Source organism: Lissotriton helveticus, chromosome 1_1, assembly GCF_964261635.1.
Source record: "Lissotriton helveticus chromosome 1_1, aLisHel1.1, whole genome shotgun sequence".
Classification (NCBI taxonomy): domain Eukaryota; kingdom Metazoa; phylum Chordata; class Amphibia; order Caudata; family Salamandridae; genus Lissotriton; species Lissotriton helveticus.
In genome coordinates this window covers 71,796,477-71,821,962 of record NC_136057.1, presented here as the reverse complement: position 1 = coordinate 71,821,962, position 25,486 = coordinate 71,796,477, and the positions used below count along the sequence as shown (strand labels likewise).

Here is a 25,486-nt window from a genome sequence, read left to right as displayed (position 1 = left end):
CTAACAGTGTCAGTTCATAACCTGATAATCTAGCACTGGTAAGGTGTTGCGTCTTGGTTCGGTTCATGAGTGTATCCACAGCATGAGGAACCATGACTACTAGCATGTTGTTCATTACTAAACCAGCAGATTGTCGAATGGAAGCTGCAGCTGCGGCTGTAGCTCTCAAGCAACTAGGCAATGCTCTAGCTACTGGATCTAATGTTGATGAAAAATACGCACAAGGACGTTGTTTATCACCAAATTTCTGCGTCAAAACACTCAATGCACAACCTTCTCTCTCGTGGACGTAGAGCGTGAATGGCTTACTGTAGTCGGGTGTACCCAATACAGGTGCTGAACACAGTGCATTTCGTAACTCAGAAAAACTCTGCTGACATTCAGCAGACCATGGTACCGGACTCGGAACACCTTTCCCAGTCAAGGCTACCAATGGTTTTGCTAGAAGAGAAAAATTTGGGATCCATTGCCTACAATATGAGGTAATACCCAAAAAGGCACGTACTTCTCTCTGCGTGCTAGGAACGTTCATCTGTGTAATTGCTTTTATTCTCTCTGGGGTCAACTTCCTTCCCTCCTTTGACAAGAGATGACCTAGGTAGGTCACTTCTTGGCAGCAGTATTGCATTTTCGAAGGTGACACCTTGTGATTCAAATCTGACAAGTGATGCAATAAAGAAATCGTAGCTGTTTTGCAAGTTTCCTTGTCATCGGCAGCCACTAGAAGATCATCGACATATTGTACTAAAGCAGAACCACTAGGAAGTACGAATGAATCTAACTGGCTTTTTAATGCTTGACTGTAAATTGATGGGCTTTCACAATAACCTTGTGGAGCGCGTTTAAATCTAAAACTTCGTCCTCCTAGAGAGAAACCGAAGATATCTCTGCTTTCCTCGGCTATCGGAATGCTGAAAAAGGCATTTTTCAAGTCGACAACCGAAAACCAAGCTGCTGTAGCAGGAATCAGCGTTAACAATGCAGTAATGTCTGGAACCACAGGAAACTGTGGGATCACAATTTTATTAACCTCTCTGAGATCAATTACGAACCTATATACTGGAGGCTTTGTAGGGTCAGTTCGTTTCAAAATAGGCAGTACAGGACTATTACAGACATTTCCTCTAGTCTCTTCTACAACATTTTTCTTGATCAGGTCTTGTACTATCAGTAGGAGCGCACGCTCGCCTTCATTAGAGATTCTGTATTGTGGAATTCGTGGAAGTTTGACATTTGCTTTCAAAGTTACTACATAGGGTGGAATTTCCAATAGACCTACATCATTAGGACCAGTCGCCCAAAGAGTATCAGGGAGTGAACGCAGCTCTGGTGGGAGCGCATCCATCGACAAGTACATCGGAGAGATTATTCTTTTACCCAACGTAAGCTGTACTCCTGCTGGAGAACAGTACAATGTCGCGTACAGGCGTTTTAACAAGTCTAAACCAAGCAGATTTTCGTTACAACCTGTCGTCAAAATCAGGGGTGCTTTCAATTGACGGGGTCCAACAGAAATAGACAAAGGACCAGAAACAGGGTTGTGAACAGGGGCGCCCGAAAAACCTACTGAAACGTTTGTTGAGCCAGACAAAGGTGCGCCAGGGAGTTTCGCATGTATGATAGAACTTTTTGCTGCACCAGTATCCAACAGAAACGGTTCGACTATACCTGATGTTGCTACTGCGACATAAGGCCCACTCTGATCTACTGGAACTGATACTACTCCCTCTCTTTGTCCATGGCTGTCCTAGTACTCACTTTGCTGAACTTCCTCACTAGCTTCATAATAGTCTTCGACATGATACTGTGGAGACCTATTCTGTTGAGCAGATTGTCCATTTCGCTGATCGAAATAATTAGAGGGGCGATCACTCGTCTGCGGAAGCATAGCACCTCGTCCTCGACCTCTAGAGTTTTGCATAGAACTACCACGACCTCTCTGAGCTGCCGCAGCATTATTTTGCGTTCGAACTGGACATTCACTTTTGTAATGACCTTCCTTTTTGCAATAAGCACATTGATTCCATTGGTATTGTGGCCTTTGAAAATTATAATCCGTTCTTTAATATGACCCTTGCTGCATATTAGTTTGATTCATGCGAGGCGGATAAGCTTGCTGTAAAAGTACTTTAGTTTTTAAATCTTTCGTCTTTTTATCTGATTTTTCCTTCTCTTCTTTATCCCTATTTTCATAGTACTGAGCAGTCGCAAGTATTTGCGCAGTCGTAGAGACAGCCCACGCACTTTCAGAATTCTTTAATTTACCACTAAGTTCTGGCAACAGATTGTGCACAAATTTATCAACAAATAATCTCTGGCCTCCTTCTGTGCTCATATCCTGACCACTATGATCCACGAAAGTCTCTTCGAATCTTGTGAAAAAGTCGGAGACGCTTTCGTCTTTCTTTTGTTTGCACGCGGACAATTTGTCCCAGTTAACGCGTAATGCTGGCATCAAGGTTTTCATTAAATCGATTATTCTACCAGGCAAATTAGCAATTAAAGGTTCGGGTTTGGAACCACCTATTTGTTGACCATCCGCTGCAATTATAGCTGCCCAGTCACCACCTAGGGCAACTGGATGATTCTCTTTACGAATTTTAGCCCAAATTGGTTGCGGTACTACATTACCAAATAGCAGATCTATATCAGCAAGATTCAATACACAAGCGTCAACTGTTTGAGCCAACTCTTTGTAGTACCCTGCAGGATTTTTACGCGGATCTGGCAAGGCCTGTTTCACTGCTAATACTTCAGCTCGCTTCCATGGAATATGTATCCAGACTCTCTGGAATTGGGCCGGAGCGGCTGCAATACCAAGGTTTGCATTAGCTTGCACAGCTTCACGCCAAATTGGTGGAACCTCTCTCATTGGATATTGACGATTTCGTTTCGTACTACGTTTCTCTAATTCCCTCGGTGAACGAAGGGATGAGTCATTCCTATAACTTAAAATCAGTTCCATCGCTTCTTTTATATTTTGTCCAACTATCATACCTGCAGCAAACTCTTTCTGAACATTAATTAATTCTCCTAGATTTGATTCAGGGTCATCCTCTTCCAATTCCTCACGTAGAAGGAAACACATTTCATCGAACACATATCGTTGTGTCGGTTCGTTCCATTGCATAAATGTATCTAATACATTTTGTACATTATATCTTCCAACTTTCGAAACCCATCTAAGAGCAGTGGAATCTAATATTCCTTTTTCTTCAGTACTGGGAAGCTGACTACGTCTCTGCACAGAGTCAGAGGTAGGAGTCTTAATCAGAGTTTTATAGAAGGGAGATAGAATATTGGAGACAGAATCAGTGATTCTTCGACGAACGGAAAGCGGAGTCATAATATTAACAGAGGCAGTGAATAGAGTAGCAGTTGGAACAGATAGATCAGGAACAGTAGGAGTAGCAGGAAAAATAGCTTGTGAAGTAGCAGGTGTGAGCGACACAGGCATAGGTAAAGAAGCCGGCAACCCTAGAAGAGGGGTTGTCGAAGGAACATTAATATTGACCACAGGAGGTACAGGAACTTGATTTAGGGGAGCGGGAACAGGGACACCAGGTTGTCCAGCAACCGGTAATTGAACATTCGGTATAGGTGGAGCCGTAGCACCCTGTGCATACGGTGGGGGTGATCGTAACAAGTAAGACAACAGGGGATTCTTTTCAGGGTCCTCTACTATCTTAGCCGTACTCGATGGCAAAGCAGGATAGCACTTGTCTATCGCTAAATTACGCTCTCTATCGGCCACCTCCATCGCTTTCTCAGACTCGTTGAGTTGCAGCTGTCTAGCAGACTGTTCTAAAGTCAACTCTTGCTCCTTCTGTTCTTTCTTCAACTTTTTAATTTCTCTCTGTTTAGATTCTTTTCGCCAATAACGGAAAGAATCAAACATTGCCGGCCGGGCTTTCTTCTTAAACAACCTTCTTTCTAGATTATCGAGAATTTCAGGTTCAAAACTACCATGTAGTGGCCAACTAAGGACACCATCTTTCTCTGTGTAGCGGATCCATATCTCGTTATAAGAGATAGGGCCCACACCAAATTTGCAATAAAGATCATAAAGGGGAGTTCCAATCGGAGGAACCAAACACGAGTCCTCCAACCGGGAATCACTGTTGCAACTAAAACAAGACAACATACAATTTTTCCGACTTACCATTTTATAATCCGGAACACAAAACAAACAAGACACAAACAGAAAAGATGCACACTCGAACCAAGAACTTAGGCCTACCAGAACTGACAAATGTATCGATACCTGAACTGAACAGAATGATTATCGTAACCAGAATAACCAGTGATAACCTTACAGAACTGAACTGAACTGAGAACTAAAAGGTTTATCCAAATAGGAGCAACCCTTACAAAATCTAGCAACCACTGAATACTTAACTGAGGCACTGAAGACGTCACCAAGGAGAAACCCGTCACGTTTCGCCGTACTGAGGACTGCACCTCGGGTCCAAGACAGGGCGACGGTCAAGGCAACGGACCACTGCAGCCGTCTGAACGGGAACCCTCGTGGAAGAGAACGTCGGGGCCACTTTTGCGATATGCCGGGATCGATGAAGTGGGGCGCCTCCCTCTGAAATCTTCACACGAAGCTCCTCGAACTCTTCAGGCTTTTGGACCGGTACCGAATGACGTCGCCCCACGTTGGGCGCCAATTGGAGTTCTGGACTTTTTGGTTCCGTCCAGAGGTGTCAGGGATAACACCCGAAGACCCCGGAGTTCCACCTGTCTCGGTGCACAAACAAACAGAAACACGGGCTTCTCGATGGTGGCGTCAAAGACCAAAGGTTTATTACTGCAGGGACACAGAAGTCACAGAAACTACACATGGGCAGTGTCTAGGAGCCTGTTCGATTTGTACAAAGAGGGTTGCTCCTTATATACTAAATATTGGGCTTCAGGCAAATTCTTTACATGTTACCACAGTTCTAAACATTCGTGTCTTAAACAATAAATATTTGGCGTTGCACAGGGATCGTCAACAGTATCTGATGTCAAAACATTACAAATGAGGGGTTCCCACTAGTCCATCATAATCCCATGTCAATTCTTCATTCAAGACCCGGACCGCCTCATCGTAAATTTCGTTACCTCCCCCTAATAAAGGCCCAGAAGGAAAGGAGCAGAGCCAGGTGTAGAAGATAGAAAGACAGGATAAGAAATGTTTGTGGGTCGTAAATGGGCACGGTTACCAGCTTCGGCCGCCTAATCATGATCAGGCCAACGAACACAAGAACCAGTATAGCAGGACTGGCCTCAGGCTGGGGAGGCAGTTCAATCAATCAATCAATCAATCAGGTCATTTGTAGAGCGCGCTACTCACCCGTAGGGTCTCAAGGCGCTGGGAGGGGGGGGGTGCCGCTACTGCTCGAACAGCCAGGTCTTGAGCTTCTTCCTGAAGGAGAGGTGGTCTTGGGTCAGGCGCAGATTGGTCGGAAGTGAGTTCCAGGTCTTGGCGGCCAGGTAGGAGAAGGATCTTCCTCCTGTTGTCGCTCTTCGGATGCGGGGGACGGCGGCGAGGGCGTGGTTGGTTGATCTGAGGAGGCGCTTGGGAGTGTAGAAGTTGATCCGGTTGTTGAGGTAGCTCGGGCCTTGGTCGTGTAGGGCTTTGTGCGCGTGGGTGAGGAGCCGGAAGGTGATTCTCTTGTTGACCGGGAGCCAGTGCAGATCTCTCAGGTGTCCGGAGATGTGGCTGCGTCGGGGGATGTCGAGGATGAGTCTCGCCGAGGCGTTCTGGATCCGCTGGAGTCTCTTCTGGAGTTTGGCAGTGGTTCCGGCGTAGAGGGCGTTGCCGTAGTCCAGTCGGCTGGTGACGAGGGCTTGGGTGACCGTCTTCCTCGTCTCGGTGGGGATCCACCGGAAGATCTTACGTAGCATGCGCAGGATGTTGAAGCATGACGAGGAGACGGCGTTGACTTGTCTGGTCATGGAGAGGGAGGAGTCCAGGATGAAGTTCTTGCCGAGTCATGCTGCTACAGCGTTGCTGGCCTAAGGTGCACGTGTCACTAGCAAGGTGAATCGCCGGTTAAAGCCTACGTGTCCCTTAATGAAAAAGAGGTCATTGCGTGTCCATTGACTATGTGAGGGCAAGGAATACAAAATGGCTTCCGTGTTCTAAGATGGATGCCACGGGTAGAACACAAATGTGTTGGTAACAGGAGTGCTCTTGCTCGTAGCATAGCGAAAACACCAGGATATAGTAAATGGATCATTTGCGGTTCATTGATACCAAAATTATGTATTTACGACAATGTTACAAACACGAGTAAAATCGTCACGGAACCTCAATTCTCCAAGATATCGACTCTGGCATGAATGCCGCAGCCATCTTCCTTGACGCCACTAAGGCATTTGATTCCCTAGAATGGGATTATCTAGCCTTTGTCCTACAATGTATGGGGTTCCCAGCTCCTTTTGTAGCCTGGATTAGCCTGCTATATACTGGCCTACGGGCTAGCGTCATGGTCAACGGCGTTCGATCCTCTCCCTTCAAAATCCCTCTCGACCCTACTTTTCGCCCTGGCTGCCAAAATCCAACAGCACTATTGTGACCATGCTCTCATCTATCCAGAGAGACAAATACTAATCTTATACGCCGATGACCTCACCCTATACCTCCGCAATCCAGGCGAAAGTATCAATCCCATTCTCCGCCTACTGATTCTCTTTGGGCACATTTTTGGGGTTAACATTAATTTGGGGGAAATCCCAGATTTACCTTTTCACTGACACCACCATGCGCTTCATGCCTGATTTTCCCCTCACATGGTTTGACAACACCCTCACCTATCTCTGCATTGTTATCTCCTAAATCCGGAGTGACCTGATGAAGCCCAACTACGGACAGGCGCTTGATATACTAACTGAGAAAATCACCAGTTGGATAGCGTTACCCCCGACTATGGCTGGGAGAGTCTGTTGCCTTTTTTGGGGTGGGAAGCAAGCCAGACTCCGCTGGGACACCGTCAAGCGACCCTTCAGCACCGGAGGCTTTGAGGTACCAGATCTGGAGTTATACTTTAGCTGCGCGCAGGCGCATTTCGCGTCCTACTGGATTAAGCCTCCCTCTACATGCCCCTCCTGGTGATAGAAGACGGTTACATGGCCCCAACACCGTGCTCCACCTAACTGAGCACTCCCACCATCCCGTGACGCTCAGCCTCCATCACTGTACAATGCACCACCAGCGCTTGGCAAAACCTAGCTAGACGGCTACATTGCACTTTACTCTACCCCCTGCTCCCCCTCCATGACAGACACAACCTCCCGGTCACAAAGGAAGGAGGTTGCTGCCGACTCCTCAGTAAACTATCCATCAAGACCTGGAGGAAACTACGTCAATGGCAGGTTTCGCACCAGCAAATAATTTTTGAGCACTTCACCCCCCCCACCCCACTTGAGCGATTATTCTATGTCAGACTGCGACAGGATGTGAGATCCCTAACCCCATGTTTTCCACAGGAACCTCCCATTATATCTTCCCTTCATGCCCTTTTGCAACAAACTACCCCACACACGTGGTGTCACTCCCATACCGCACCATCCAAAGCAACCGTGACTTCGGCCTACCCCCAGCCACGGGTCACTGGGAGGAGGAATTGGGGTCACCCCTCACTGAAGAACAATGGTCCTTCTGCTGCCACCAAACTGGAACTATCTCCGCCAGCAGCAGATTGCGCATCATTCACTACAAATAAATTCACTGCCTTTATTACACACCGGCGCGCTTGCACCGTCTGCACCTTCGAGATAACGATCAATGTGATGCGGCTGCGCAGGAGTGGACTTGAGACACCTTGCCTGGGATTGCCCGCCCATACAAAGTTATTGGACGGAGGTCTTGCTGGCACTGGACCAAATGACTGGTTTACATACTCATGATGACCCCCTAACCACACTACTAGGGTGCACTGAGCCGCGCGCCGCTAAGATGTGGCGCTATACTTCCCTGGTGCTCTGCCTGGCCAACCGACGGATTGCCTGCAGGTAGGGAAGGGATAGAGCCTCCAAGTTCAAAGATTGGCTCCACGATCGTATCTATTGTCAAGAGCAATTACACGTCTACTCCGAACTCCTACCATCTTCCTCCTGCACACGCGATATATGGGCTCCCCTTCCGACCTACCTCCTGGAGCACAGCACCACCATAGACACGGCTACTGAGCCTTGTACCGGCGATGAAAGGTAGAGATGTGAATCAATACATGTGGTATCTCGCTTAGGCCAGAGTATAGCGGCCAATTTGGCTCCAGGGCGCAGGATAACATCACGTACTAGATTGTATGTTCAGCAGGAATCAGCCTAAATGGGCACCTTCTCCTCTCAAATGTGCATAAAGTGGCAATGTTGGTTTTTTGTATGTTCAGCAGGAATCAGCCTAAATGGGCACCTTCTCCTCTCAAATGTGCATAAAGTGGCAATGTTGGTTTTTTTCATGTTCTAGAGAAAAAGAAAATGTTTATGATGTTTAACGCTCTTAATTGAACCCGTCCCACCTAACGTGGCCAGCCCAAAGTGGTTGTAGGTGGCTTGCTGTGTACATCCTCCCCGCCTATAATGCTTTGCAGAATACTACATCGCACTGCCGGCCCGCCAAGGGATGTAGGCATCATGCTGGACCAACAACTTTTGACATCAATAAAAGGTCTGTAAATGTTTTTTTTAAAAACAAGTAAAGGTGCTAGTAGCCATGGGAGGATACAAATGGCTACATACCCATACTGAGTATGGACTAATAAGCCTCATAATGAATCAGACGCCAGTCTTTACGAAGGACAAAGACACAAGTCAATCAAAAATAAGGGCGGGCAGTGAGCGAAGCTTCTCTCCGAACCGTACAGAACTACCACAGATCTCCGCAGAGCAGCGCCTACACGCTGGCTCAGGCTCGACCTAATAAAGGACTCTACCCGTTCCAAAGAAATACTTTTTCCTTCCCAGTCCCGCTATCATAAAAAAGGTTTAAAAGTTCAGCCTTGAAAATTGAACAAAAGCCAATCAAGCCCTGTAGGGTCAGTGGTGTCGTGGCCATCAAAACTGCTTCATCTGCACAGAAGAGAGCAGGCCGCGATAAGCCACCTGCTGATGGAACATCTCTGCACTGCACGGTCGAAACTTCATTACAGTTATTGGTGTACAAGGAAAACAGAAAGAGGGCAAGGACACACCCCTGGCGCACCCCCTTTTCAATTTTAAATATTTCCGAACATTCCCCCTCTTTACCAAACCTGACTACTGCCCCTGCCTCTCTATACGTCTCCCTAGTAAAAAGAATGATGGAGTTGTCCACGCCCATCGACTCCAAGGCCACGGACAAATCCACAAAAGCCATATAAAACTGGCCCTTTTTTGCACAAACATATTTTGCTGCAAGTAAGGGTGAATTTTGTCCGTAGTTGATCGAACCCCTCCTCTTTCTAAACCTGTATTGTGTCTCAGCTAAAACATTAAATAACAAATGCTCATTCCTCCAGTCTATTTAGGAGCAATCTCCCCATTAGTTTGGCAGCGCTATCCAGCAGGGCGGTAATTTGCCGGATTCAAGGGATTCCCCTTCTTATATATGGGGATGATCATGGATTGTTTCCAAGATACCAGGGGTCCCACTTCGGAAACAGTATTTAGAACTTGGGTCAAGAGTGGAGCCCATAAATTTTTATGTACATGAAAATATCCAGAGGAACCCCATCTGACCCTGCTGCCTTTAGGGCAGGCGATTGAGAGAGTGCAAGCTCAATTTCCTCTAATGAGAATTTCATCCCCAGATGGGCAGTCATCAAGTCCTAAGGTTTTTAAGTAGCGCTATCCATCTCTAAATTAAAAATGCTCTGGAACTGAGACACCCAGGTCGATTGATCTATATGAATATCAAGAGAAGGTCTGCGCTGATCCTGCCGAAAAGGGCATTTAGCACCCTCCAAAATGCCTTGATATCTTTACTCCTCGAAGCCTCACACAAATTTACCCATGCTTAATCCTGTAAATCCTTTTTTCTCACCGCTCTACCTGTCTTATAGTCAGCTCATAGCTTCCTTATCAAATCTGGGACTTGTTTTAAGAGCAGTGTGAAGTTCTTTGGAGGCCTTTGAGCAATTTATCTCAAACCCCCTTATCGTCGATGGAGTGTTTCTTGTAGCTGGATGTTAAAGATTAGAATTTATAGATGTTAACATTTTACTAAATGCTATTACTACTTGATGACTATCTGTGTTGGTGTCTAAGCAGGATTCAATGTCAGGTAACACCTCCTTTGCAACCTTTGGGAGGAAGGAAATAGGGTTAATTTTCTCCCATTTAAGAGTAGGTCCATTTTTCCTGGTGTAGCGACCTTTCTGATCTTCTTGGCAGGACATTTGGAGGGCAGGGTCGCATGGCCTCATTTTCATTTACCATTTACGGAGGTAGCGTCAGTTGGTTTCCAGCTAAATGTAGAGGCTGGCTGTGAATGTTCAGGGGTTGGTGCAGAGACTGCCAGCAATTCTGGAAGAGAAACCCCATATAGTTTCGTTACAAACCCTTTAGTTGGAGAAACAACTAGATTAGATGACTGCCCTGCCCCTGACCGCAACAAAAGTCTTTTTTCTGTAAGTGCGATTTATTTGTCTAATGCCGATGTCGCCATCGCTCTGCATTGCCCAAGTCAGAAGCCACTGCAGGTCAGCCCAGCAAAGCCCGCAGCAAAACAGTCGGTCCTTTCAGCAGTTTCTCTGGCTCTCCTTCTGTGCAGTCTTCTTGATCCGGTTGAGTTCTAAAGTTCAGGGCTCTGGGACCCAGCATTTGTACAAAAGAATTCTTTGATCTTCCAGGCAGAAGGTGTTTGTGTCCGGCCAAAACCAGTTGGGCCTTCTCTGGCGTGAATTACTGGCAGGAGATGAAGGCGGCTTTGTCAGAGGCAGACCAGGCCCTTTGAGGTGCAAGGAAATCTCCTCCCTTAAAGTCTATTCAGCCCTTTCCTGACCTACCTAGACTATCGGGAGCCAGCCTGCTCCCTAGCCATCTGTCGTCCAAAAATCAGGCAGGCAATCCACATTCCAGCAGAGGCAAGCCGGATGACTGAGTAAAATAATACCCACTTTCTGAAAGTGGCCTTTATGAACTCAGAATGAAAAGGGCACCCTCGCTAAAGGCTGCGTCTTTAGAAGCTGAGTTTAGGCCTACCAAACTTCCTTCACTTATACCTTTCTTGGGCTACGTACGAGGGTGGCACAATCCGTGCTGCAGGCCTACGAGTAGCGGTGGACTCACAAGCCCCGGCACCCGCAGTGCTCGTTACTGGGGTCTCACAAGTAAGTCACACATCCAATCATAACACAATTTACCACAGGACCACCAGCGCTTTAGCACTGATCAGCAGTGTGAAAAGCGTGCAGAAAAGTTATACCAGCAAAAACAAAATCAAAACCGGGAGGGCAGAAATCAAAAACTCAGGGGAAACATGCCAAAATACGCCAAGTCTAACACAGTGGTGGCCACATGGATGCATGACAACTGTTTAAAACTTAACTCCAAAAAAACAGAGATCCAAGGGGTACCCAGCCTAGCTGCCTAGTTGCAATTTTACATGCCCTCCAGAACACTACACTACGCTTCGCTAATCTAAACCTGGCCCACATCCCTCATCATAGCAGAGCCAGAATGAGAGGTTGCTCCTTCCATGTCTTAGCTCTGACCCAATGGAATTCTATGCCTCCTAACCTTAGAAAGATTCAATACCACTTACTGATCCGGAAACAGTGAAAGACCCGGCTCTTCTCCATCTGGGCTGATGATTTCGCCTTTCTGCTGCTGTGTTTCTTAGGATTCGTTTATGTCCCTTGCTGATATTGTCTGACACCTACACCCACACCTTCCCCTCAAGGCAGGAGGTCTCCAGGTGTTGTGCATTCTAAGGCTCTGCTCCCCTCTTTTAAAGGGTCAAAGTGGTAACACCCTTGCAGTAAGTGCCTTTATCAGCAGCGGAAATAAGAGACAGTGCAGACCAATACCCAGCCCAGTCAAGGCCTGAAACAGACCCAAATAAAGGAGCGTGTACCTACATGTTTGCCTCCTCTGTTTGTACCACATAAGCATCTACCTGTGCACGTCCTCCGTTTGTATGCCCCGGGCGAGCTTCTCTAATTACGCTTGTGATCCTTGTGCTGCCAACCATGGCGTTTGTCTATCAGACCATTACCTGATGTCTGCTGTGTGCATTGAGTCACTCTCCTGTCAATGAGCCCTGATGAGCGAGTACACAGACATAAGGGAGTATGGAAGATGATAAACAGGGATAAGGTAAAGCTGAATGTACGAAATGTGCAGGGGTGCAAATGCTGCACTCACCCTCAAGCAACGGACATCTTGTCCCACTCTGCCAATGCTCCATCCACCGACAGAGAAGCATGATGGCACCAAACGCAAAACATTGTCAGAAACCATGGTAAGGTAGAAAAAGACAAAAAGCAGACATGTATTGGCAGCAGAGATATCGCAGGTATATTGCTGCCTGTGATGGAATCTCTATAATAAATGCTGCAATCTTCCAACACATGGTTGAACAATCCCTAGGAATGCGGCAAAGATAAAAGTAAAGACAGGAGTTGGAACTTCAGCTGCTCCAGTTTGACCTGGAAAGTATTGTCAAGAAGAGTGTAAATGGAGCTACATTTGTTATATACTTCCTGAAGCGTTACCTTTATTATATACTTTTTCTTTGTCATTTAGTCTTGAAAGGGTTACTGTTCTTATACACTTTCTGAAACTGAAGTGACAGCAGCACATCCTGATCCATCTCTTTTTCCACAATCCCTTCTTGTTTAAATGAAATCTTGGCCACGTGCGTCTTCCTAAAGCGGTACCTCCAGCAAGAGGGCACTCCGTGAGTGCTCTTTCTGTACTAAGTTACTATGTGAACACCGGAAAATCACCTCCTTTTCTGAATTAGGTAAGAGTGGCATGTTCAATAGAAGATTTAGTTAAATATCTGTGTATGGTGAAATATCTCTTGGTAACTTTGAAAAATGGTAAAGAAGAGATGTCTTTTACAACTAGTTAAATATTGTTTATTCACATTCTCTTCCATTTCCATTTAGTGATTTTAAATCTCTTTACATCCAATAGGAAACCAGCCTTGAATGCCCAAATGATCGTGAATAACGACAGTAATCTAAACAAAAGCAGTTAGAAAAAATGAGCTCCAATATTCAGGAAACGATCTTCACAGTCAGAGACTGAAGAACCTGAACATAAACTGATAGATCCTGGAAGAATCAGTCAAGAGCAATTCGGTGGATCTAAGAGTCTGAGCTGTAAACCTCCACGCAACAGGACTTAGAAATGACCTCTAGAAAATTAAGGCAACAACACTGACAAACCACCTCCTGTATAAACAGGCCTCCACCACCAGCTTTGATCATTCAATCGGTGTGAGGTAGATACAGCATTGCTCTGTTTCCTTTAATGATGGCAGACCACCATTCAGCACGCTAGGTGTATTGTAAACTCTTTCGGGCCAAACCACAGGAACAAGAGAAAAGTACAATGGAGTGGAGCCAGACAACTGAAGGGTAAAGGAAAGAGAGGGTCTCTGATCTACAACAGACTGTTCCAATTTGTATCGACCAGAAGGAAGAATAACCTTCACTCGTAAACATGCAAAACCATTATGTAATGTAAAGCCACAATTATAATATATGTAGTTGGTGAGTCTTGTATTTCATTGTGAAATCTGAAATCAAGCATCCAAAATACCACACACTTGCAGGGAATGTGAGAATAAAACAAGTGCTTTATCAACCATGTTAGCTCCTCAGGAAACCCAGTCATGGGATGCAGACAAATATAAACCCGACTCAGAGACACTAACCAAGAAAGAAAAATCATACACAAGCAGCAAGAGCTTTAGTTTGTCATCACTACTAAAGAGCCATCAGCAAACACACACAGGAGAAGCAACGTGCAATTGCAATGAATGTGTGAAGAACTTTAGTCAGTTAGCGCTCCTAAAAGATCATCAGCGGACACACATGGGGGAAAAACCATACCATTGCAATGAATGTGTGAAGAGCTTCAGTCATTTATCACAACTCCAAAGACATCAGCGAACACACACTGGGGAAAAACCATACCATTGCAGTGAATGTGTGAAGAGCTTCAGTCATTTATCACAACTCCAAAGACATCAGCGAACACACACAGGAGAAAAACCATACCATTGCAGTGAATGTGGAAGTAGTTTTAGTGATTCCTCAAATCTCAGGATTCATCAGCGAACACACACAGGAGAAAAGCCATTCCAGTGCAGTGAATGTATGACGAGCTTCAGTCAGTTATCAAACCTACAAACACATCAGCGAACACACACAGGGGAAAAACCATACCATTGCAATGAATGTGTGAAGAGCTTCAGTCTGTTATCACAACTCCAAACACATCAGCGAACACACACTGGGGAAAAACCATTCCAGTGCAATGAATGTGTGAAGAGCTTCAGTGGGTTATCACAATTCCAAAGACATCAGCGAACACACACAGGAGAAAAACCATACCATTGCAATGAATGTGGAAGTAGTTTTCATGATTCCTCATATCTCAGGATTCATCAGCGAACACACACAGGAGAAAAGCCATTCCAGTGCATTGAATGTATGAAGAGCTTCAGTCAGTTATCAAACCTACAAACACATCAGCGAACACACACAGGGGAAAAACCATACCATTGCAATGAATGTGGAAGTAGTTTTAGTCATCCCTCAACTCTCAGGACTCATCAGCGGACACACAAAGTGGAAAAACCATACCAGTGCAGTGAATGTGTGAAGAGCTTCTGTTGGTTATCACAACTCCAAAGACATATGCAAACACACACTGGGGAAAAACCGTACCATTGCAATGAATGTGGAAGTAGTTTTAGTCATCCCTCAGCTCTCAGGATTCATCAGCGAACACACACAGGGGAAAAACCGTTCAAGTGCAGTGAATGTGTGAAGAGCTTCAGACGGTCATCAGACCTACAAAAACATAATCGGACACACACTGGGGAAAAACCATATAATTGCAATGAATGTCTGAAGAGATTCAGTCAGTTATCAATCCTCCGGTGCCACCAGCGAACACACACAGGGGAAAAACCATACAAGTGCAGTGAATGTGGAAGTAGCTTTACTGATTCCTCACATCTCAGGATTCATCAGCGAACACACACAGGGGAAAAACCGTTCAAGTGCAGTGAATGTCTGAAGAGCTTCAGTCAGTTATCACATCTCCAAGCACATCAGCGAACACACACTGGGGAAAAGCCATTCAAGTGCAGTGAATGTCTGAAGAGCTTCAGTCAGTTATCACATCTCCAAGCACATCAGCGAACACACACTGGGGAAAAGCCATTCAAGTGCAGTGAATGTGCAAAGTGCTTTAGTCGGTTATCACAGCTACAATGTCATCAGCGAACACACACAGTTTAAAAGCCATTTAAGTGCAGTGAATGCATGAAGGGATTTAGTCGATTAGAAAATCTACAAAGACATCAGCAAACACATATTGGGGAAAACCCATATAATTGCATTGAACGTGGAAGTAGTTTTAGTGACTCTTCAACAATAAAAAATCATCAGCAAACACAATTTGGGGAAAAGCCATTCAAGTGCACTAAATGTGTGAATAGCTTTAGACGATTATCGCTCTTCAAATACTTCAGCATACACACACTTGAAAGACCCTACCACTGCAGTGAATGTGGAAGTAGTTTTGGTGACCCTTCAACATTAAGAAATCATCAGCGAACACACTTAGGGGAAAAGCCATTCAAGTGCACTGAAAGCACGAAGAGCTTTAGTCGATTATCAATTCTACGAAGACATCAGCAAACACATACATGGGAGAAACCATACCATTGCAGTGGATTTGGAAGTAGTTGAGGGAAGGATTTTCAGCAAACTACAGGGATTAGTGATAAAACCTATAAACTCAACACACTTGAATAAGTTTAACAAGCGCAGACTGGAGAATATTTCTAGCTGATTTTGGTGGTTGGTCCTTTTGTGCAAGAACCGGTTCAATGACAGCTGCTAAAGAACAACGTTCTAAGGCAGAAGAAGTAAAAGTAGGAAATTGTGACCTGTAACTGTGAGAGATAATGCTTGCAATGCACAACATTTACATCCGAAGCCCTGACGCGCTGACTGGTTTCTTTCTATATGGATCTCCTCTGAACAGGAGAAACATCCACACACTAATTAAAACAGGAATGAAAATGAACACTCGTGTGTGATCTTATCCTTGGAAAACTTTAACTTGATTACCCATATCATTGAAACTGTTGTGTGCGCTTGATTGGACATTTTATTTATCATAAGGGTTAGCCTTCTCACCCTTTGGTTTCAGAGTTATAGGGTTTTCTCTGAACAAGCAGCACCAAACAACTTTACCCCATCGTGACTACTTTACCACTACATGTTGTGCGGCATCCCAGTCTGAACACTGAAAACCCTTCGCGGAATTGTAAAAAATCTGTGCATGATGGCAAAATTATTGATCAGAGAGAAAGCAGTTGAAAAGTGTAGTTCTTAATAGGTTTCTGAAAGCTTGACGATTAGGTAGTCAAGTCAAGTCAAGTCATAAAATTTATATAGCGCACTACATACCCAGAGGGTTTCAAGGCGCTTGGGGAGGGGAGGGGGGTTATTTGTCAAATATCCACGTTTTAAGTTGTTTTCTGAACGCTAGGTGATTCTGGGTGAGGCGAAGGTAAGCGGGGAGTGAGTTCCATGTTTTGGCAGCCAGGTATGAGAAGGATCTGCCTCCCATGGTGGTTTTGTTGATGCGAGGGACAGTGGCGAATGCTTGGCTGGAAGATCGAAGTTGGCGGGAGGGGGTGTAGAAGGACAGTCGAGAGTTGAGGCAATCTGGTCCGATGTCGTAGAGTGATTTGTGTGCGTGGGTAAGCAGTCGGAAATTGATCCTCTTATTGACGGGTAGCCAGTGGAGGTCTTTAAGGTGACCAGAGATGTGTTCGTTGCGTGGGATGTCTAATATGAGCCTGGCTGAGGCGTTTTGGATTCGTTGTAGTTTCTTCTGTAGTTTGGCGGTAAAGATAAAGGTAAAGATTGATCCTTTAGCAGTAAATAATTCAGGTCTTGGAATCCAGAAATATCGACTCGCTGCTTTACATTTCTTGATCCTTGGCACTGGAACAGAAATCTGGATGCATAAGTAAAGGAACACAAAAGATACTGACCCTTTTTAACATCTATATACAAACTCTGGCAGCAGTGGCCAGGAGCAGAGGATTAGCTGTGGTATTTTACGCGGATGACACACAGCTGGTGGTGGCATTATCTGACAACTCTGGGCAGCTATTGCAGATTGGATGACGGCCAATTGTCTTCAGCTCAATGGCAACAAATCGAAGATCTTGGTGGTGGGCAGAGATATCCATCTGTGGAGTGACCTCTGGTAACTGTCCTCTTGGGGCCCTCCTCTGGTTTGGAAAACAACTGAGGGCTTCTCAGTCAATTTCCTAGACTGAGTACCCGAATGAGAGGAGGCCACACCCAAATGATGATAATTCACTACTTGTGAATGATGGGTTTTGGCAACGAAGTTCTCTCCTCTCCCGATGAGGTGGTTGTCATCTCAACCTGTTGACATATTTTCTTCCTAGCTGGTCTCTTTTCTGTTCATTTTCCACCTTTGTTCCTAGAACCAAGGTGTTGTGTGGTATATGATTGTCAATTAGGGGAAACACACCTTGCAGGTCTTTAAATTGTCCCTGAGACCCTCCTTAATGTGTTGTGTTCCGTAAGCTTTGGAACTCCCTCCCTGCACATATTAGAAACATTCAAAAACATTCTCTTTTCCGTAAAATATCAAAACTCACCTCTTCCCTGCATAATTGCTTCCTGGGTGTTCTTGGCTTGCTTATGGCAGTGACATTTTAGCGCTGTTATGCCTGTTGTTGGGGCAATGAGCGCTTTATAAAACCCCTTAACATAACATAACAAGCAAAAATATACCCTCGTTTTATAAACTGACAGTGAATGAATGGACATAAAAAGTGTGTGCTGCCTCGTGAGCAAACAGTGAAACTTTGTAATGCAGTTGGGACGTCCTCGGACCACAAATAAGATAGATCGTAGGATTCTGAATCATCTGACATCTTCAGTAGCCAAAGATAGTAGAAACTAATGCTTTCCACTGAGTTCATTTTAACAAAGTGCTGAGTTCGGGAAGTTCTTCCTACTGCCGACCATCATCACCACCACCACCCAGCCAGTGAGGAAAAGCAAAGGGACTGCTCTTCAGCACACCCATCCTATACATAACACACTACAGGGGTTTGCTCCAGGGTCAAACTCACTTTACTTTCACGTTAACAGCAACAAGTTCTAAACTGAACAAATTAAATTTAGGAACAAGTGGTTTGTACGGCCATTAGTGGCATAATAAATATGAAACCCAATACTTTATACATCTGTGTTAATGATACATAACCAAACATCCAAACACCACCCTCGGATGGACATCCAAGAGCCTTTAAAAACCACACTACAGAGGTGTGTACCAGGATTTACTTTAACATTAACCTGAACTAAATTATGATACAGCAAGAACAATCATGCTGTTATGAAATGTACACAATGATGACTAGATTTTACTTATTGATAAGAAATGTATGTTTTTTGATATGTAATAAAACAACACATTTATTTGAATTCATGGTATTTGACTGCTGATTGTATAGGAGATCTTAAATGTGAGTTATTTCCTAAACTATAAAGCAAATTTGTGATGTCAGCAAGGAGCCTAGTTTATTTGGCAATAGAGGGGTCAAATGATCTCAATAGCATGACTGGTTTCAGCAGGAGTCTGCCGCAGGTGGCATTAGAGGGGACTATTCTCGCCAGTGTGCCTTCTCTCAGAGTGAGAGGTGCTGAAAATATGTCTGTATCCTGGCACTTCTCTTGTTAATAATCCATAAAAATACCACAGAATGTTGAGTACTTGAAAGCAGTCTGCCATACAAGGGATTTAAACATGAATTTGTCAAATACAAAATGTACTTTTTTTTTAAGGTTCTTATATAGCGCTGCTTTATCTAATGTCTGATGGGTTTTACTCGAAATCCCTTTCTCCTTCGGAAGAGGTTTTCCATCAAAATACTCAATGAGATTTCCGATAAAAGGCTGAAAATCCATCCACCTCTATACAGGGCTGGTGGATGGACTGCTGGTTTGGTTGTTATAATGCTTTGTTGCATTTTTTATAGAGTTATAGCGTGCCCTATCCACCACACCCTGAATCCAGCCCGTCTTTTGTGATTTTTCTATTTTGAGTTACATTTGAAGACTGTCCTTTACCTGTATAGTTTGAGAGGTGGTCCACGGTCTGTCAGAGGAGCAGGCGTAACAACTTCCAGTACCACGTTGGTCTACCGTTCACCATATTTAGCGATTTCCACAAACATGGCTATCCCTGTGTCCTCAGAGGAGCAATAGGAGCTCCTCTAAAAGCACCTAAAGTTTGCTGCGTGGCTGCCCTGTTTCCCATGGGTGCCCAACAGACTTTTTTGTTTAACTCCTTCTTGTAAAACAAGGTATTAGTTGTGAGGCCTGCACAAATAATGGGTCTACATTTGTCCTTCACTGAGAACCAAACACCCCAATGTAGCTTTTGACTCTCAGAGGGTAGCGTTGCAGAGCAGTCTAAGGCTTACTCTAGGGAGGTGGTGTTGGCTGACAGGAGAAGCGCTCTTGATGGCTTGCTAATGAATGTAGACTAAGGGTGATATTTTTCTTCCTGACTCTCGATTTGAACAAGCCTTGAACAGGTGCAACTCGCCAGCCCCATTATCACCATTCTCAGAAGAAAAAATAGTAACAAACTGTTTTTGAAACTTCGATAGCAGACACCAGATTTACACACTCTGCCTGTGTGAAAATAAGGAACATGTTTGTGCGGGTACCACCATTTTTAGATTAAAACCACAAGCTGTTGTGTTTACATGCTTGTATTTAAAAGATGTTGCTACTGCAAAAGCCCCGGCTTATAATAGTGAGATGTTCAACGTAATTTAATCAGGGAGGTAGAGAAATACCAAGCTGGAAAAAAATAAACGCGGTTCAAAATGACTGCCATAAAATAATCTTCATCTCAGACATGCTGTTCTCCACCTTTAGGAGGGACATTTCCCTAATTACATTGTTAAGTAAATTGAATGAACCAACTTTGTCAAAAAATTTAAGATATTACATTCTTCTTTGTGTGCACCTTTGAAATATGCTCTCCTGTTCTTTCACACACATATGTGATTTCTCCAAATTGCTCTTAATTTTTACATTTCCTATCCGGCAGGCATGCAGCAGTAGTTACTACCAGCACTTCGTAAACACCAAGCACATAAACCGAATACTCAAAAGACAGTTAGCAATACCAGGATTGCTGAATGGGAGCAGAAGTAAATCTAAGCTGTTATTAAAAATAAGACCCCTAAGGAAAATAAAGCACCAGAGTATGTGTACCACTGAGTTGGCTAGTAAGCATTTGTAATACAGCGCCAAAAAACCATTGGATGAATGTTTATTTCACAAATGCATGTATGATTCCCTATCTGGTACACATTTTCTCCCAACATTGACATACAAACTGATATGCTTTGAATCTGCATTCTGCCCATTCCTTCTTCCTGCTCATTTCTTTGCTTCTCCCACTTAACGGAGGATACCATGCTTGATGCAGACAGCACCACATTATATTTTAGGCCGTCTGGGTTGCAGAGCTAAGTTGGTCTAGGAATGGGATTCTGCACTGTACTAAAGTGACGATGTGCATAAGTCATGATGTAAGGGGAGAGAATTCCAATTATATCAAAAGTCAAAAAATGAGAAGAGGATGGGCTAGCTTCAGCTTGGAAAATTCAGAGGGCTGCCAGAAAGGAGGTCCTAGAAGGAGGAGTCCTAAATTGCTTTACACCAAAACAAATCATAGCCAAATCTGCAACACTACTCCGAGGAGCCACATTAGTAATTCAAAGCACCTATTTCTTTACAGTACAATTTAGATTAAAAAAAAGATAAGGAACACCAGTGTTGATAAAACGAGCGGGCAGTCCAGTTGATTGACTTACGTTTTACTGTTGTAAATATTTAAGTGCAAAGTGTAGTAAGGTGCTATGACCACAAAGAGGAACAGAGGCTCTCTGCCTAGCCTGCTCTCTTCGAATTAATTTAAGCAATCTTTGAAGCAGTGCATGAATTGTATTCACAAAGGCATTACAACTGTTGTGGGGAAATTTTTAAACTGCTAAACTGGGAAGATACTTTTATTCGTCTGTACAGCAGTCTGTCTCAATAAATACTGTTTCAATCCAGTTATTTTTCTGTCAACTGCTGTCTTTCCTGGTCACCAACTCTGAGCAGTGTTTTCTTTTTTGCACAACTGTGTCCCATAGTTACAGCTATCTCGGCTCCTGTTTCCTCTGTTTCACTGCTACTTTCCTGGCACTTTTTCTTTTGTTGCAGTCTCTCTCAATTAAGGCTCTCTCATCTTCAACTCTCCTAACACTGCAGTCTACTGACAGTTGTACACCCATGGCGGCTTTTCTTCTCTTTGAATCAGAAAAATAAGGGGGAGGTAGAGGTATAGGCTAGGTCCACCCTCCTAATGCAATGGTAAACCTGAAAACCCGAGATACCGGGTGAAGAACCTAGCCATAGGTGGAAGAGATTCTCACTCAATGTGAGTCAGAAAATCAGCAGGAAAGAAAACTTTCTTTCTTGACTCCCATCACTCACCAGGGTTTCCCCCTTGGTGACATGCCTCATCATAGGGGCCATCTCAGTCCTCTACGAACTGAGGCGTGCTGCGACTTGCAGAATTACGTAGGAGCACTTTAGTGAAGACTATGTGTGGTGCAAAAGTGCAGTGAAGTGGACAGAGGTAAGTTAAAAATACCTAGCTAGTGGGCGAAATATTTTATTCTTGCTCCTAGTTGGTATGTCTAAAAACGGGGTAAGATATTTGAAAAACCTAGCTATTATGGGTTAGGAATCCCTAGTATACGTCAACATGTTTCGAGCATTCCCCAGAGCTCTTCGTCAGGACTACACAGGGACCAGCCCTGTGTATGCCACTCCTAAAGGACCTATATTCAGGTAATCAAAGGAAATGAAAAATGAAAGTGCGCTACAACTAATAGGCATGCGTTAATACATACGATCAAGCATTGTCACGTAGTATTTATAAGGTAGCAAAATTGTGCCCCATGGTCTTGGGGGGATGAGGGTTCTCGTATTCCTAATTTTGGTGGGAGTTCTCCTCACGGTAGTTCACCTAGTTGGGTCCCCGGCGGTCTGGAGGGGAACCAACTAGGTGACATACCCGAGATCCTATCTGTTTATTGCCGACTGCAGAGCCACCTGGGATCATATCTATTATCTGCCCTTGCGAGGTGTCATCCTCGAGGCAGAGACAGGGTCCTTCATTCGCATCAGGTGATGGGGCGGATTCATCCCTAGAGGTTTCTTGGCTATAGATAGATTTATAGAATCTCATATACATAAACACCTATACATCCAGACTAGGCTAGGTACACTTAGGCAAACAACTTAAGGTGCACATTTTAGGAATATGCAAGTGCTAATATTTTTATCTGAAGTGCTTATGTTCACCTCATTAGCACTGTGGTAGAAATGTAGCTACGATTTACTATATTGGTACTAGCAATCTCTTTCGTATGCTTCTGTCTCCTGATTGTTGCAGCACATATGTTTGAAACAAGGCTGACACTGGACCAATAGATTCTTATTGAAAAGTTGTAATCGCCATCCTGTGTATTTTCTGAGAGAAAGCAAGCAAGAGTGTCTTTGCGAAACATTGCACTGCTTACCACGATCCCCGAGAAATCAGGGTTGTCATGTTCAGTTGTTGCCAGAGACTACTATGCACCACTGTTGGGGGGTGGTAGTGGCACTGTAGAGCTAGCTCGTCTATTGGCTGACATATCCTGTGGAGGTGTTCAAAAGCGGTTGGGACACCAAGCCCTCAGTTTAGGTCATCCAAAACGCGCAGGTCCTTGGGATTCCTAGGTACTACACGACACATGAAACAATCTAGAATTGATAGAACCTGTTTCATGGGATCATTCCTCTAGGGGTTCAGTGGCTTCCTAAACGTTTGCAACAACGAAACATTCCGAGAGCTGCTAATTGGTTTCAGCTTCCACTTTCAAAAACTTTCCTTTGCATACCACTTGTTCTTTCTTTTTCTGTGAATAAGCGGCTTTAAAATAGCACAATGGTAGTCTCCAGTCTTGCAAGATAATCCCGGTGTTCTCATTGTAAATGATGGAAAGACCTAATTTCATTAAATACACTTAGTCATCTATCTTTAATTTTTTGGATAGTGGTTTGACTCTCTTTTATATGTATTGTCCCTCCCTAATTAGTTCTCTGATGCAGTGGTTCTTAGACTGAGGTCCGAGGACCCCAAGGGGTCTGCGAGGCCTACTCAGGAGGTCTGCAATAGTTTTTACAAAATTAAATATTATTAAAATTAATATATAAAAATGAATAAAGTATGTTCGAATGAAGAAGCAAAACTGAATATTGTGAACCCTTTTCAATATTTGATTATATAACATTGGACGAGGGAGGAAAGCTTGTACTGCTTGCACTTCGTTCCAGTTCCATTTAACGAGTCAGTGGTTCTCTGCCTCGGCAAAGAGCATCGGGAGCATGGCTACGACCCAGAAAGATAGAGAGGCAGCGAAGCGGTGAGGATAGCGGTAGGAGGAGCAGCAGGCAGCGGCAAGCAGCGTAGAGTGTAGTTCGGCAGTGTGTTGAGGCTCCGCAGGAGATATTTCTAGGAGTTCTCAGAATAGCCAATCCCATCATTTGTGCTCTCTGCAGCCGCTGCTGCCGTTCATTGATTGACGATGCGGGTTCCGCGCTCTGCGTTGCACCCTTGCTAGCTAGAGCCTGCTGGCTTCGGGATCTGGGGCCACATGATGAGGAGAAAGAGGCGGACTTGCTTGCAGGAGCCACTCAAGTGAGCAACTCGAGCGAGCGAATATGGTGAGGAATTCATTTTAGTTGTTTAATTTTCTTGAGTAAATCTGCTTCTATCTACCGCCGACGCACGCAGCTTCCCATTTCTTTGACTGCCCTCACCTGTGCTTGGTTGGATTTTGGTCTAGAGCCTGGGTCTGGCACTTGGAGCTGATTTGTGAGGATGAAGGAAGAGAGCGGCCACCACTAGCTGATGGCTTCTGAGCGAGAGCACGCGTGGACCGCGGAGGTGGCCCGACTAGGTTCGGGTGCAGCCTGTGATCTCATCTGGTGAACCCGTCTCGTTCGGTCAGTATAACACAACAGTGTGGATTTGCTGTAGACTTCCTGAGGGGCTCTTGTGGATTGATCTGGATTACTGAAGGGAAATTAAGAGCCCATTGAGCCCTTTGAGGTGCAGGCCCCCTTCCAAAATGTGCCCAGACCTAAGGTATTTTAAAGGAGTTTTGTATCCTGTAAGAGGTTAGAGGAACTATGTGATCAGGCAAGGAGAGGCCACCTTTTCCCCCTTTAAGAGGGGAAAAAAAACACCAACCCTCAACATCTCTAAATAAAATGGAAGTAAAACTATCCGGGAAAAATCAGTTGTTAATATCCCCAATGATAAGTATATTTGGGAAACCAAAGAATACTCCAAATAAGTTTGAATTCACGAAGGACCCAATGGGAGCCATGTTAACTATACAACCAGATTCATGTAAACTACAAACTCCAATGAAACTGCTGAGTGAGGCAAGAATAACAAGATCAAATCAAGGATTAGGTGTGCCTGACCCATATGAGGGGATCAAATACCTAAAATAAAGGAAGAATCGGCCATTCAACTGATTTGGAACGGTTAACTGTCCCCTTAACCTCACATTTGCAGCCTGGGACTTAAGTTCATCTGAATTATTGTCTGGAGTTGCTCAACAGTTATTGTCATCGGGAGCACCACTTCCAATTGAAGCATCAGTAAAAATTAAAAATGTAAACTCTTGCGTGGAACCTATGCCCTTAACTCAAACAAACCAGGTATATCAATGTAGCCCCATTATAGGAGTTGGTCCGCATGAAACTATTGGAACCAATAACTTATCACAATCTCTTCAAATAAATACTAATATAATTTTGAACGATATGAAACAAAAAAGGAGACTGGAGAGTCATAAGCTGGGTAATGGAAATCAAGATAATTGGCCCGATTATATTTTGAAATCAGACAATCTGCAGTGTTGAAGAACACCCTACCAAAATAATAATCATAACAGCAGGTCGCAACATGCACAGTTAAACAGAAAAGAGGAAGAACAACCAAGCCCCTTTTGTAAGAATAATAAACAGCACCCTATGGAAAGCAGACAAGTAGCCTCTAGAAATTGGGACCCCAGGGCAATCTGGGACCTTCTTTTAAAAAATGTACAACTGACATTAGAGGCACTAAAGTA

General features: G+C 44.3%; 1 pseudogene across 1 annotated transcript in view; it reads left to right on the top strand.

The window, feature by feature from the left end:
• LOC144829073 (uncharacterized) overlaps positions 1-18,707 on the top strand; it is a 136,527-nt pseudogene extending 117,820 nt beyond the window's left edge. The window contains exons 3-4 of the transcript XR_013610593.1: positions 13,117-16,589; positions 17,093-18,707. The product of XR_013610593.1 is annotated as an uncharacterized LOC144829073 (transcript). The remainder of the gene's footprint in view (positions 1-13,116; positions 16,590-17,092) is intronic.
• The last annotated feature ends 6,779 nt before the right edge of the window (positions 18,708-25,486 follow it).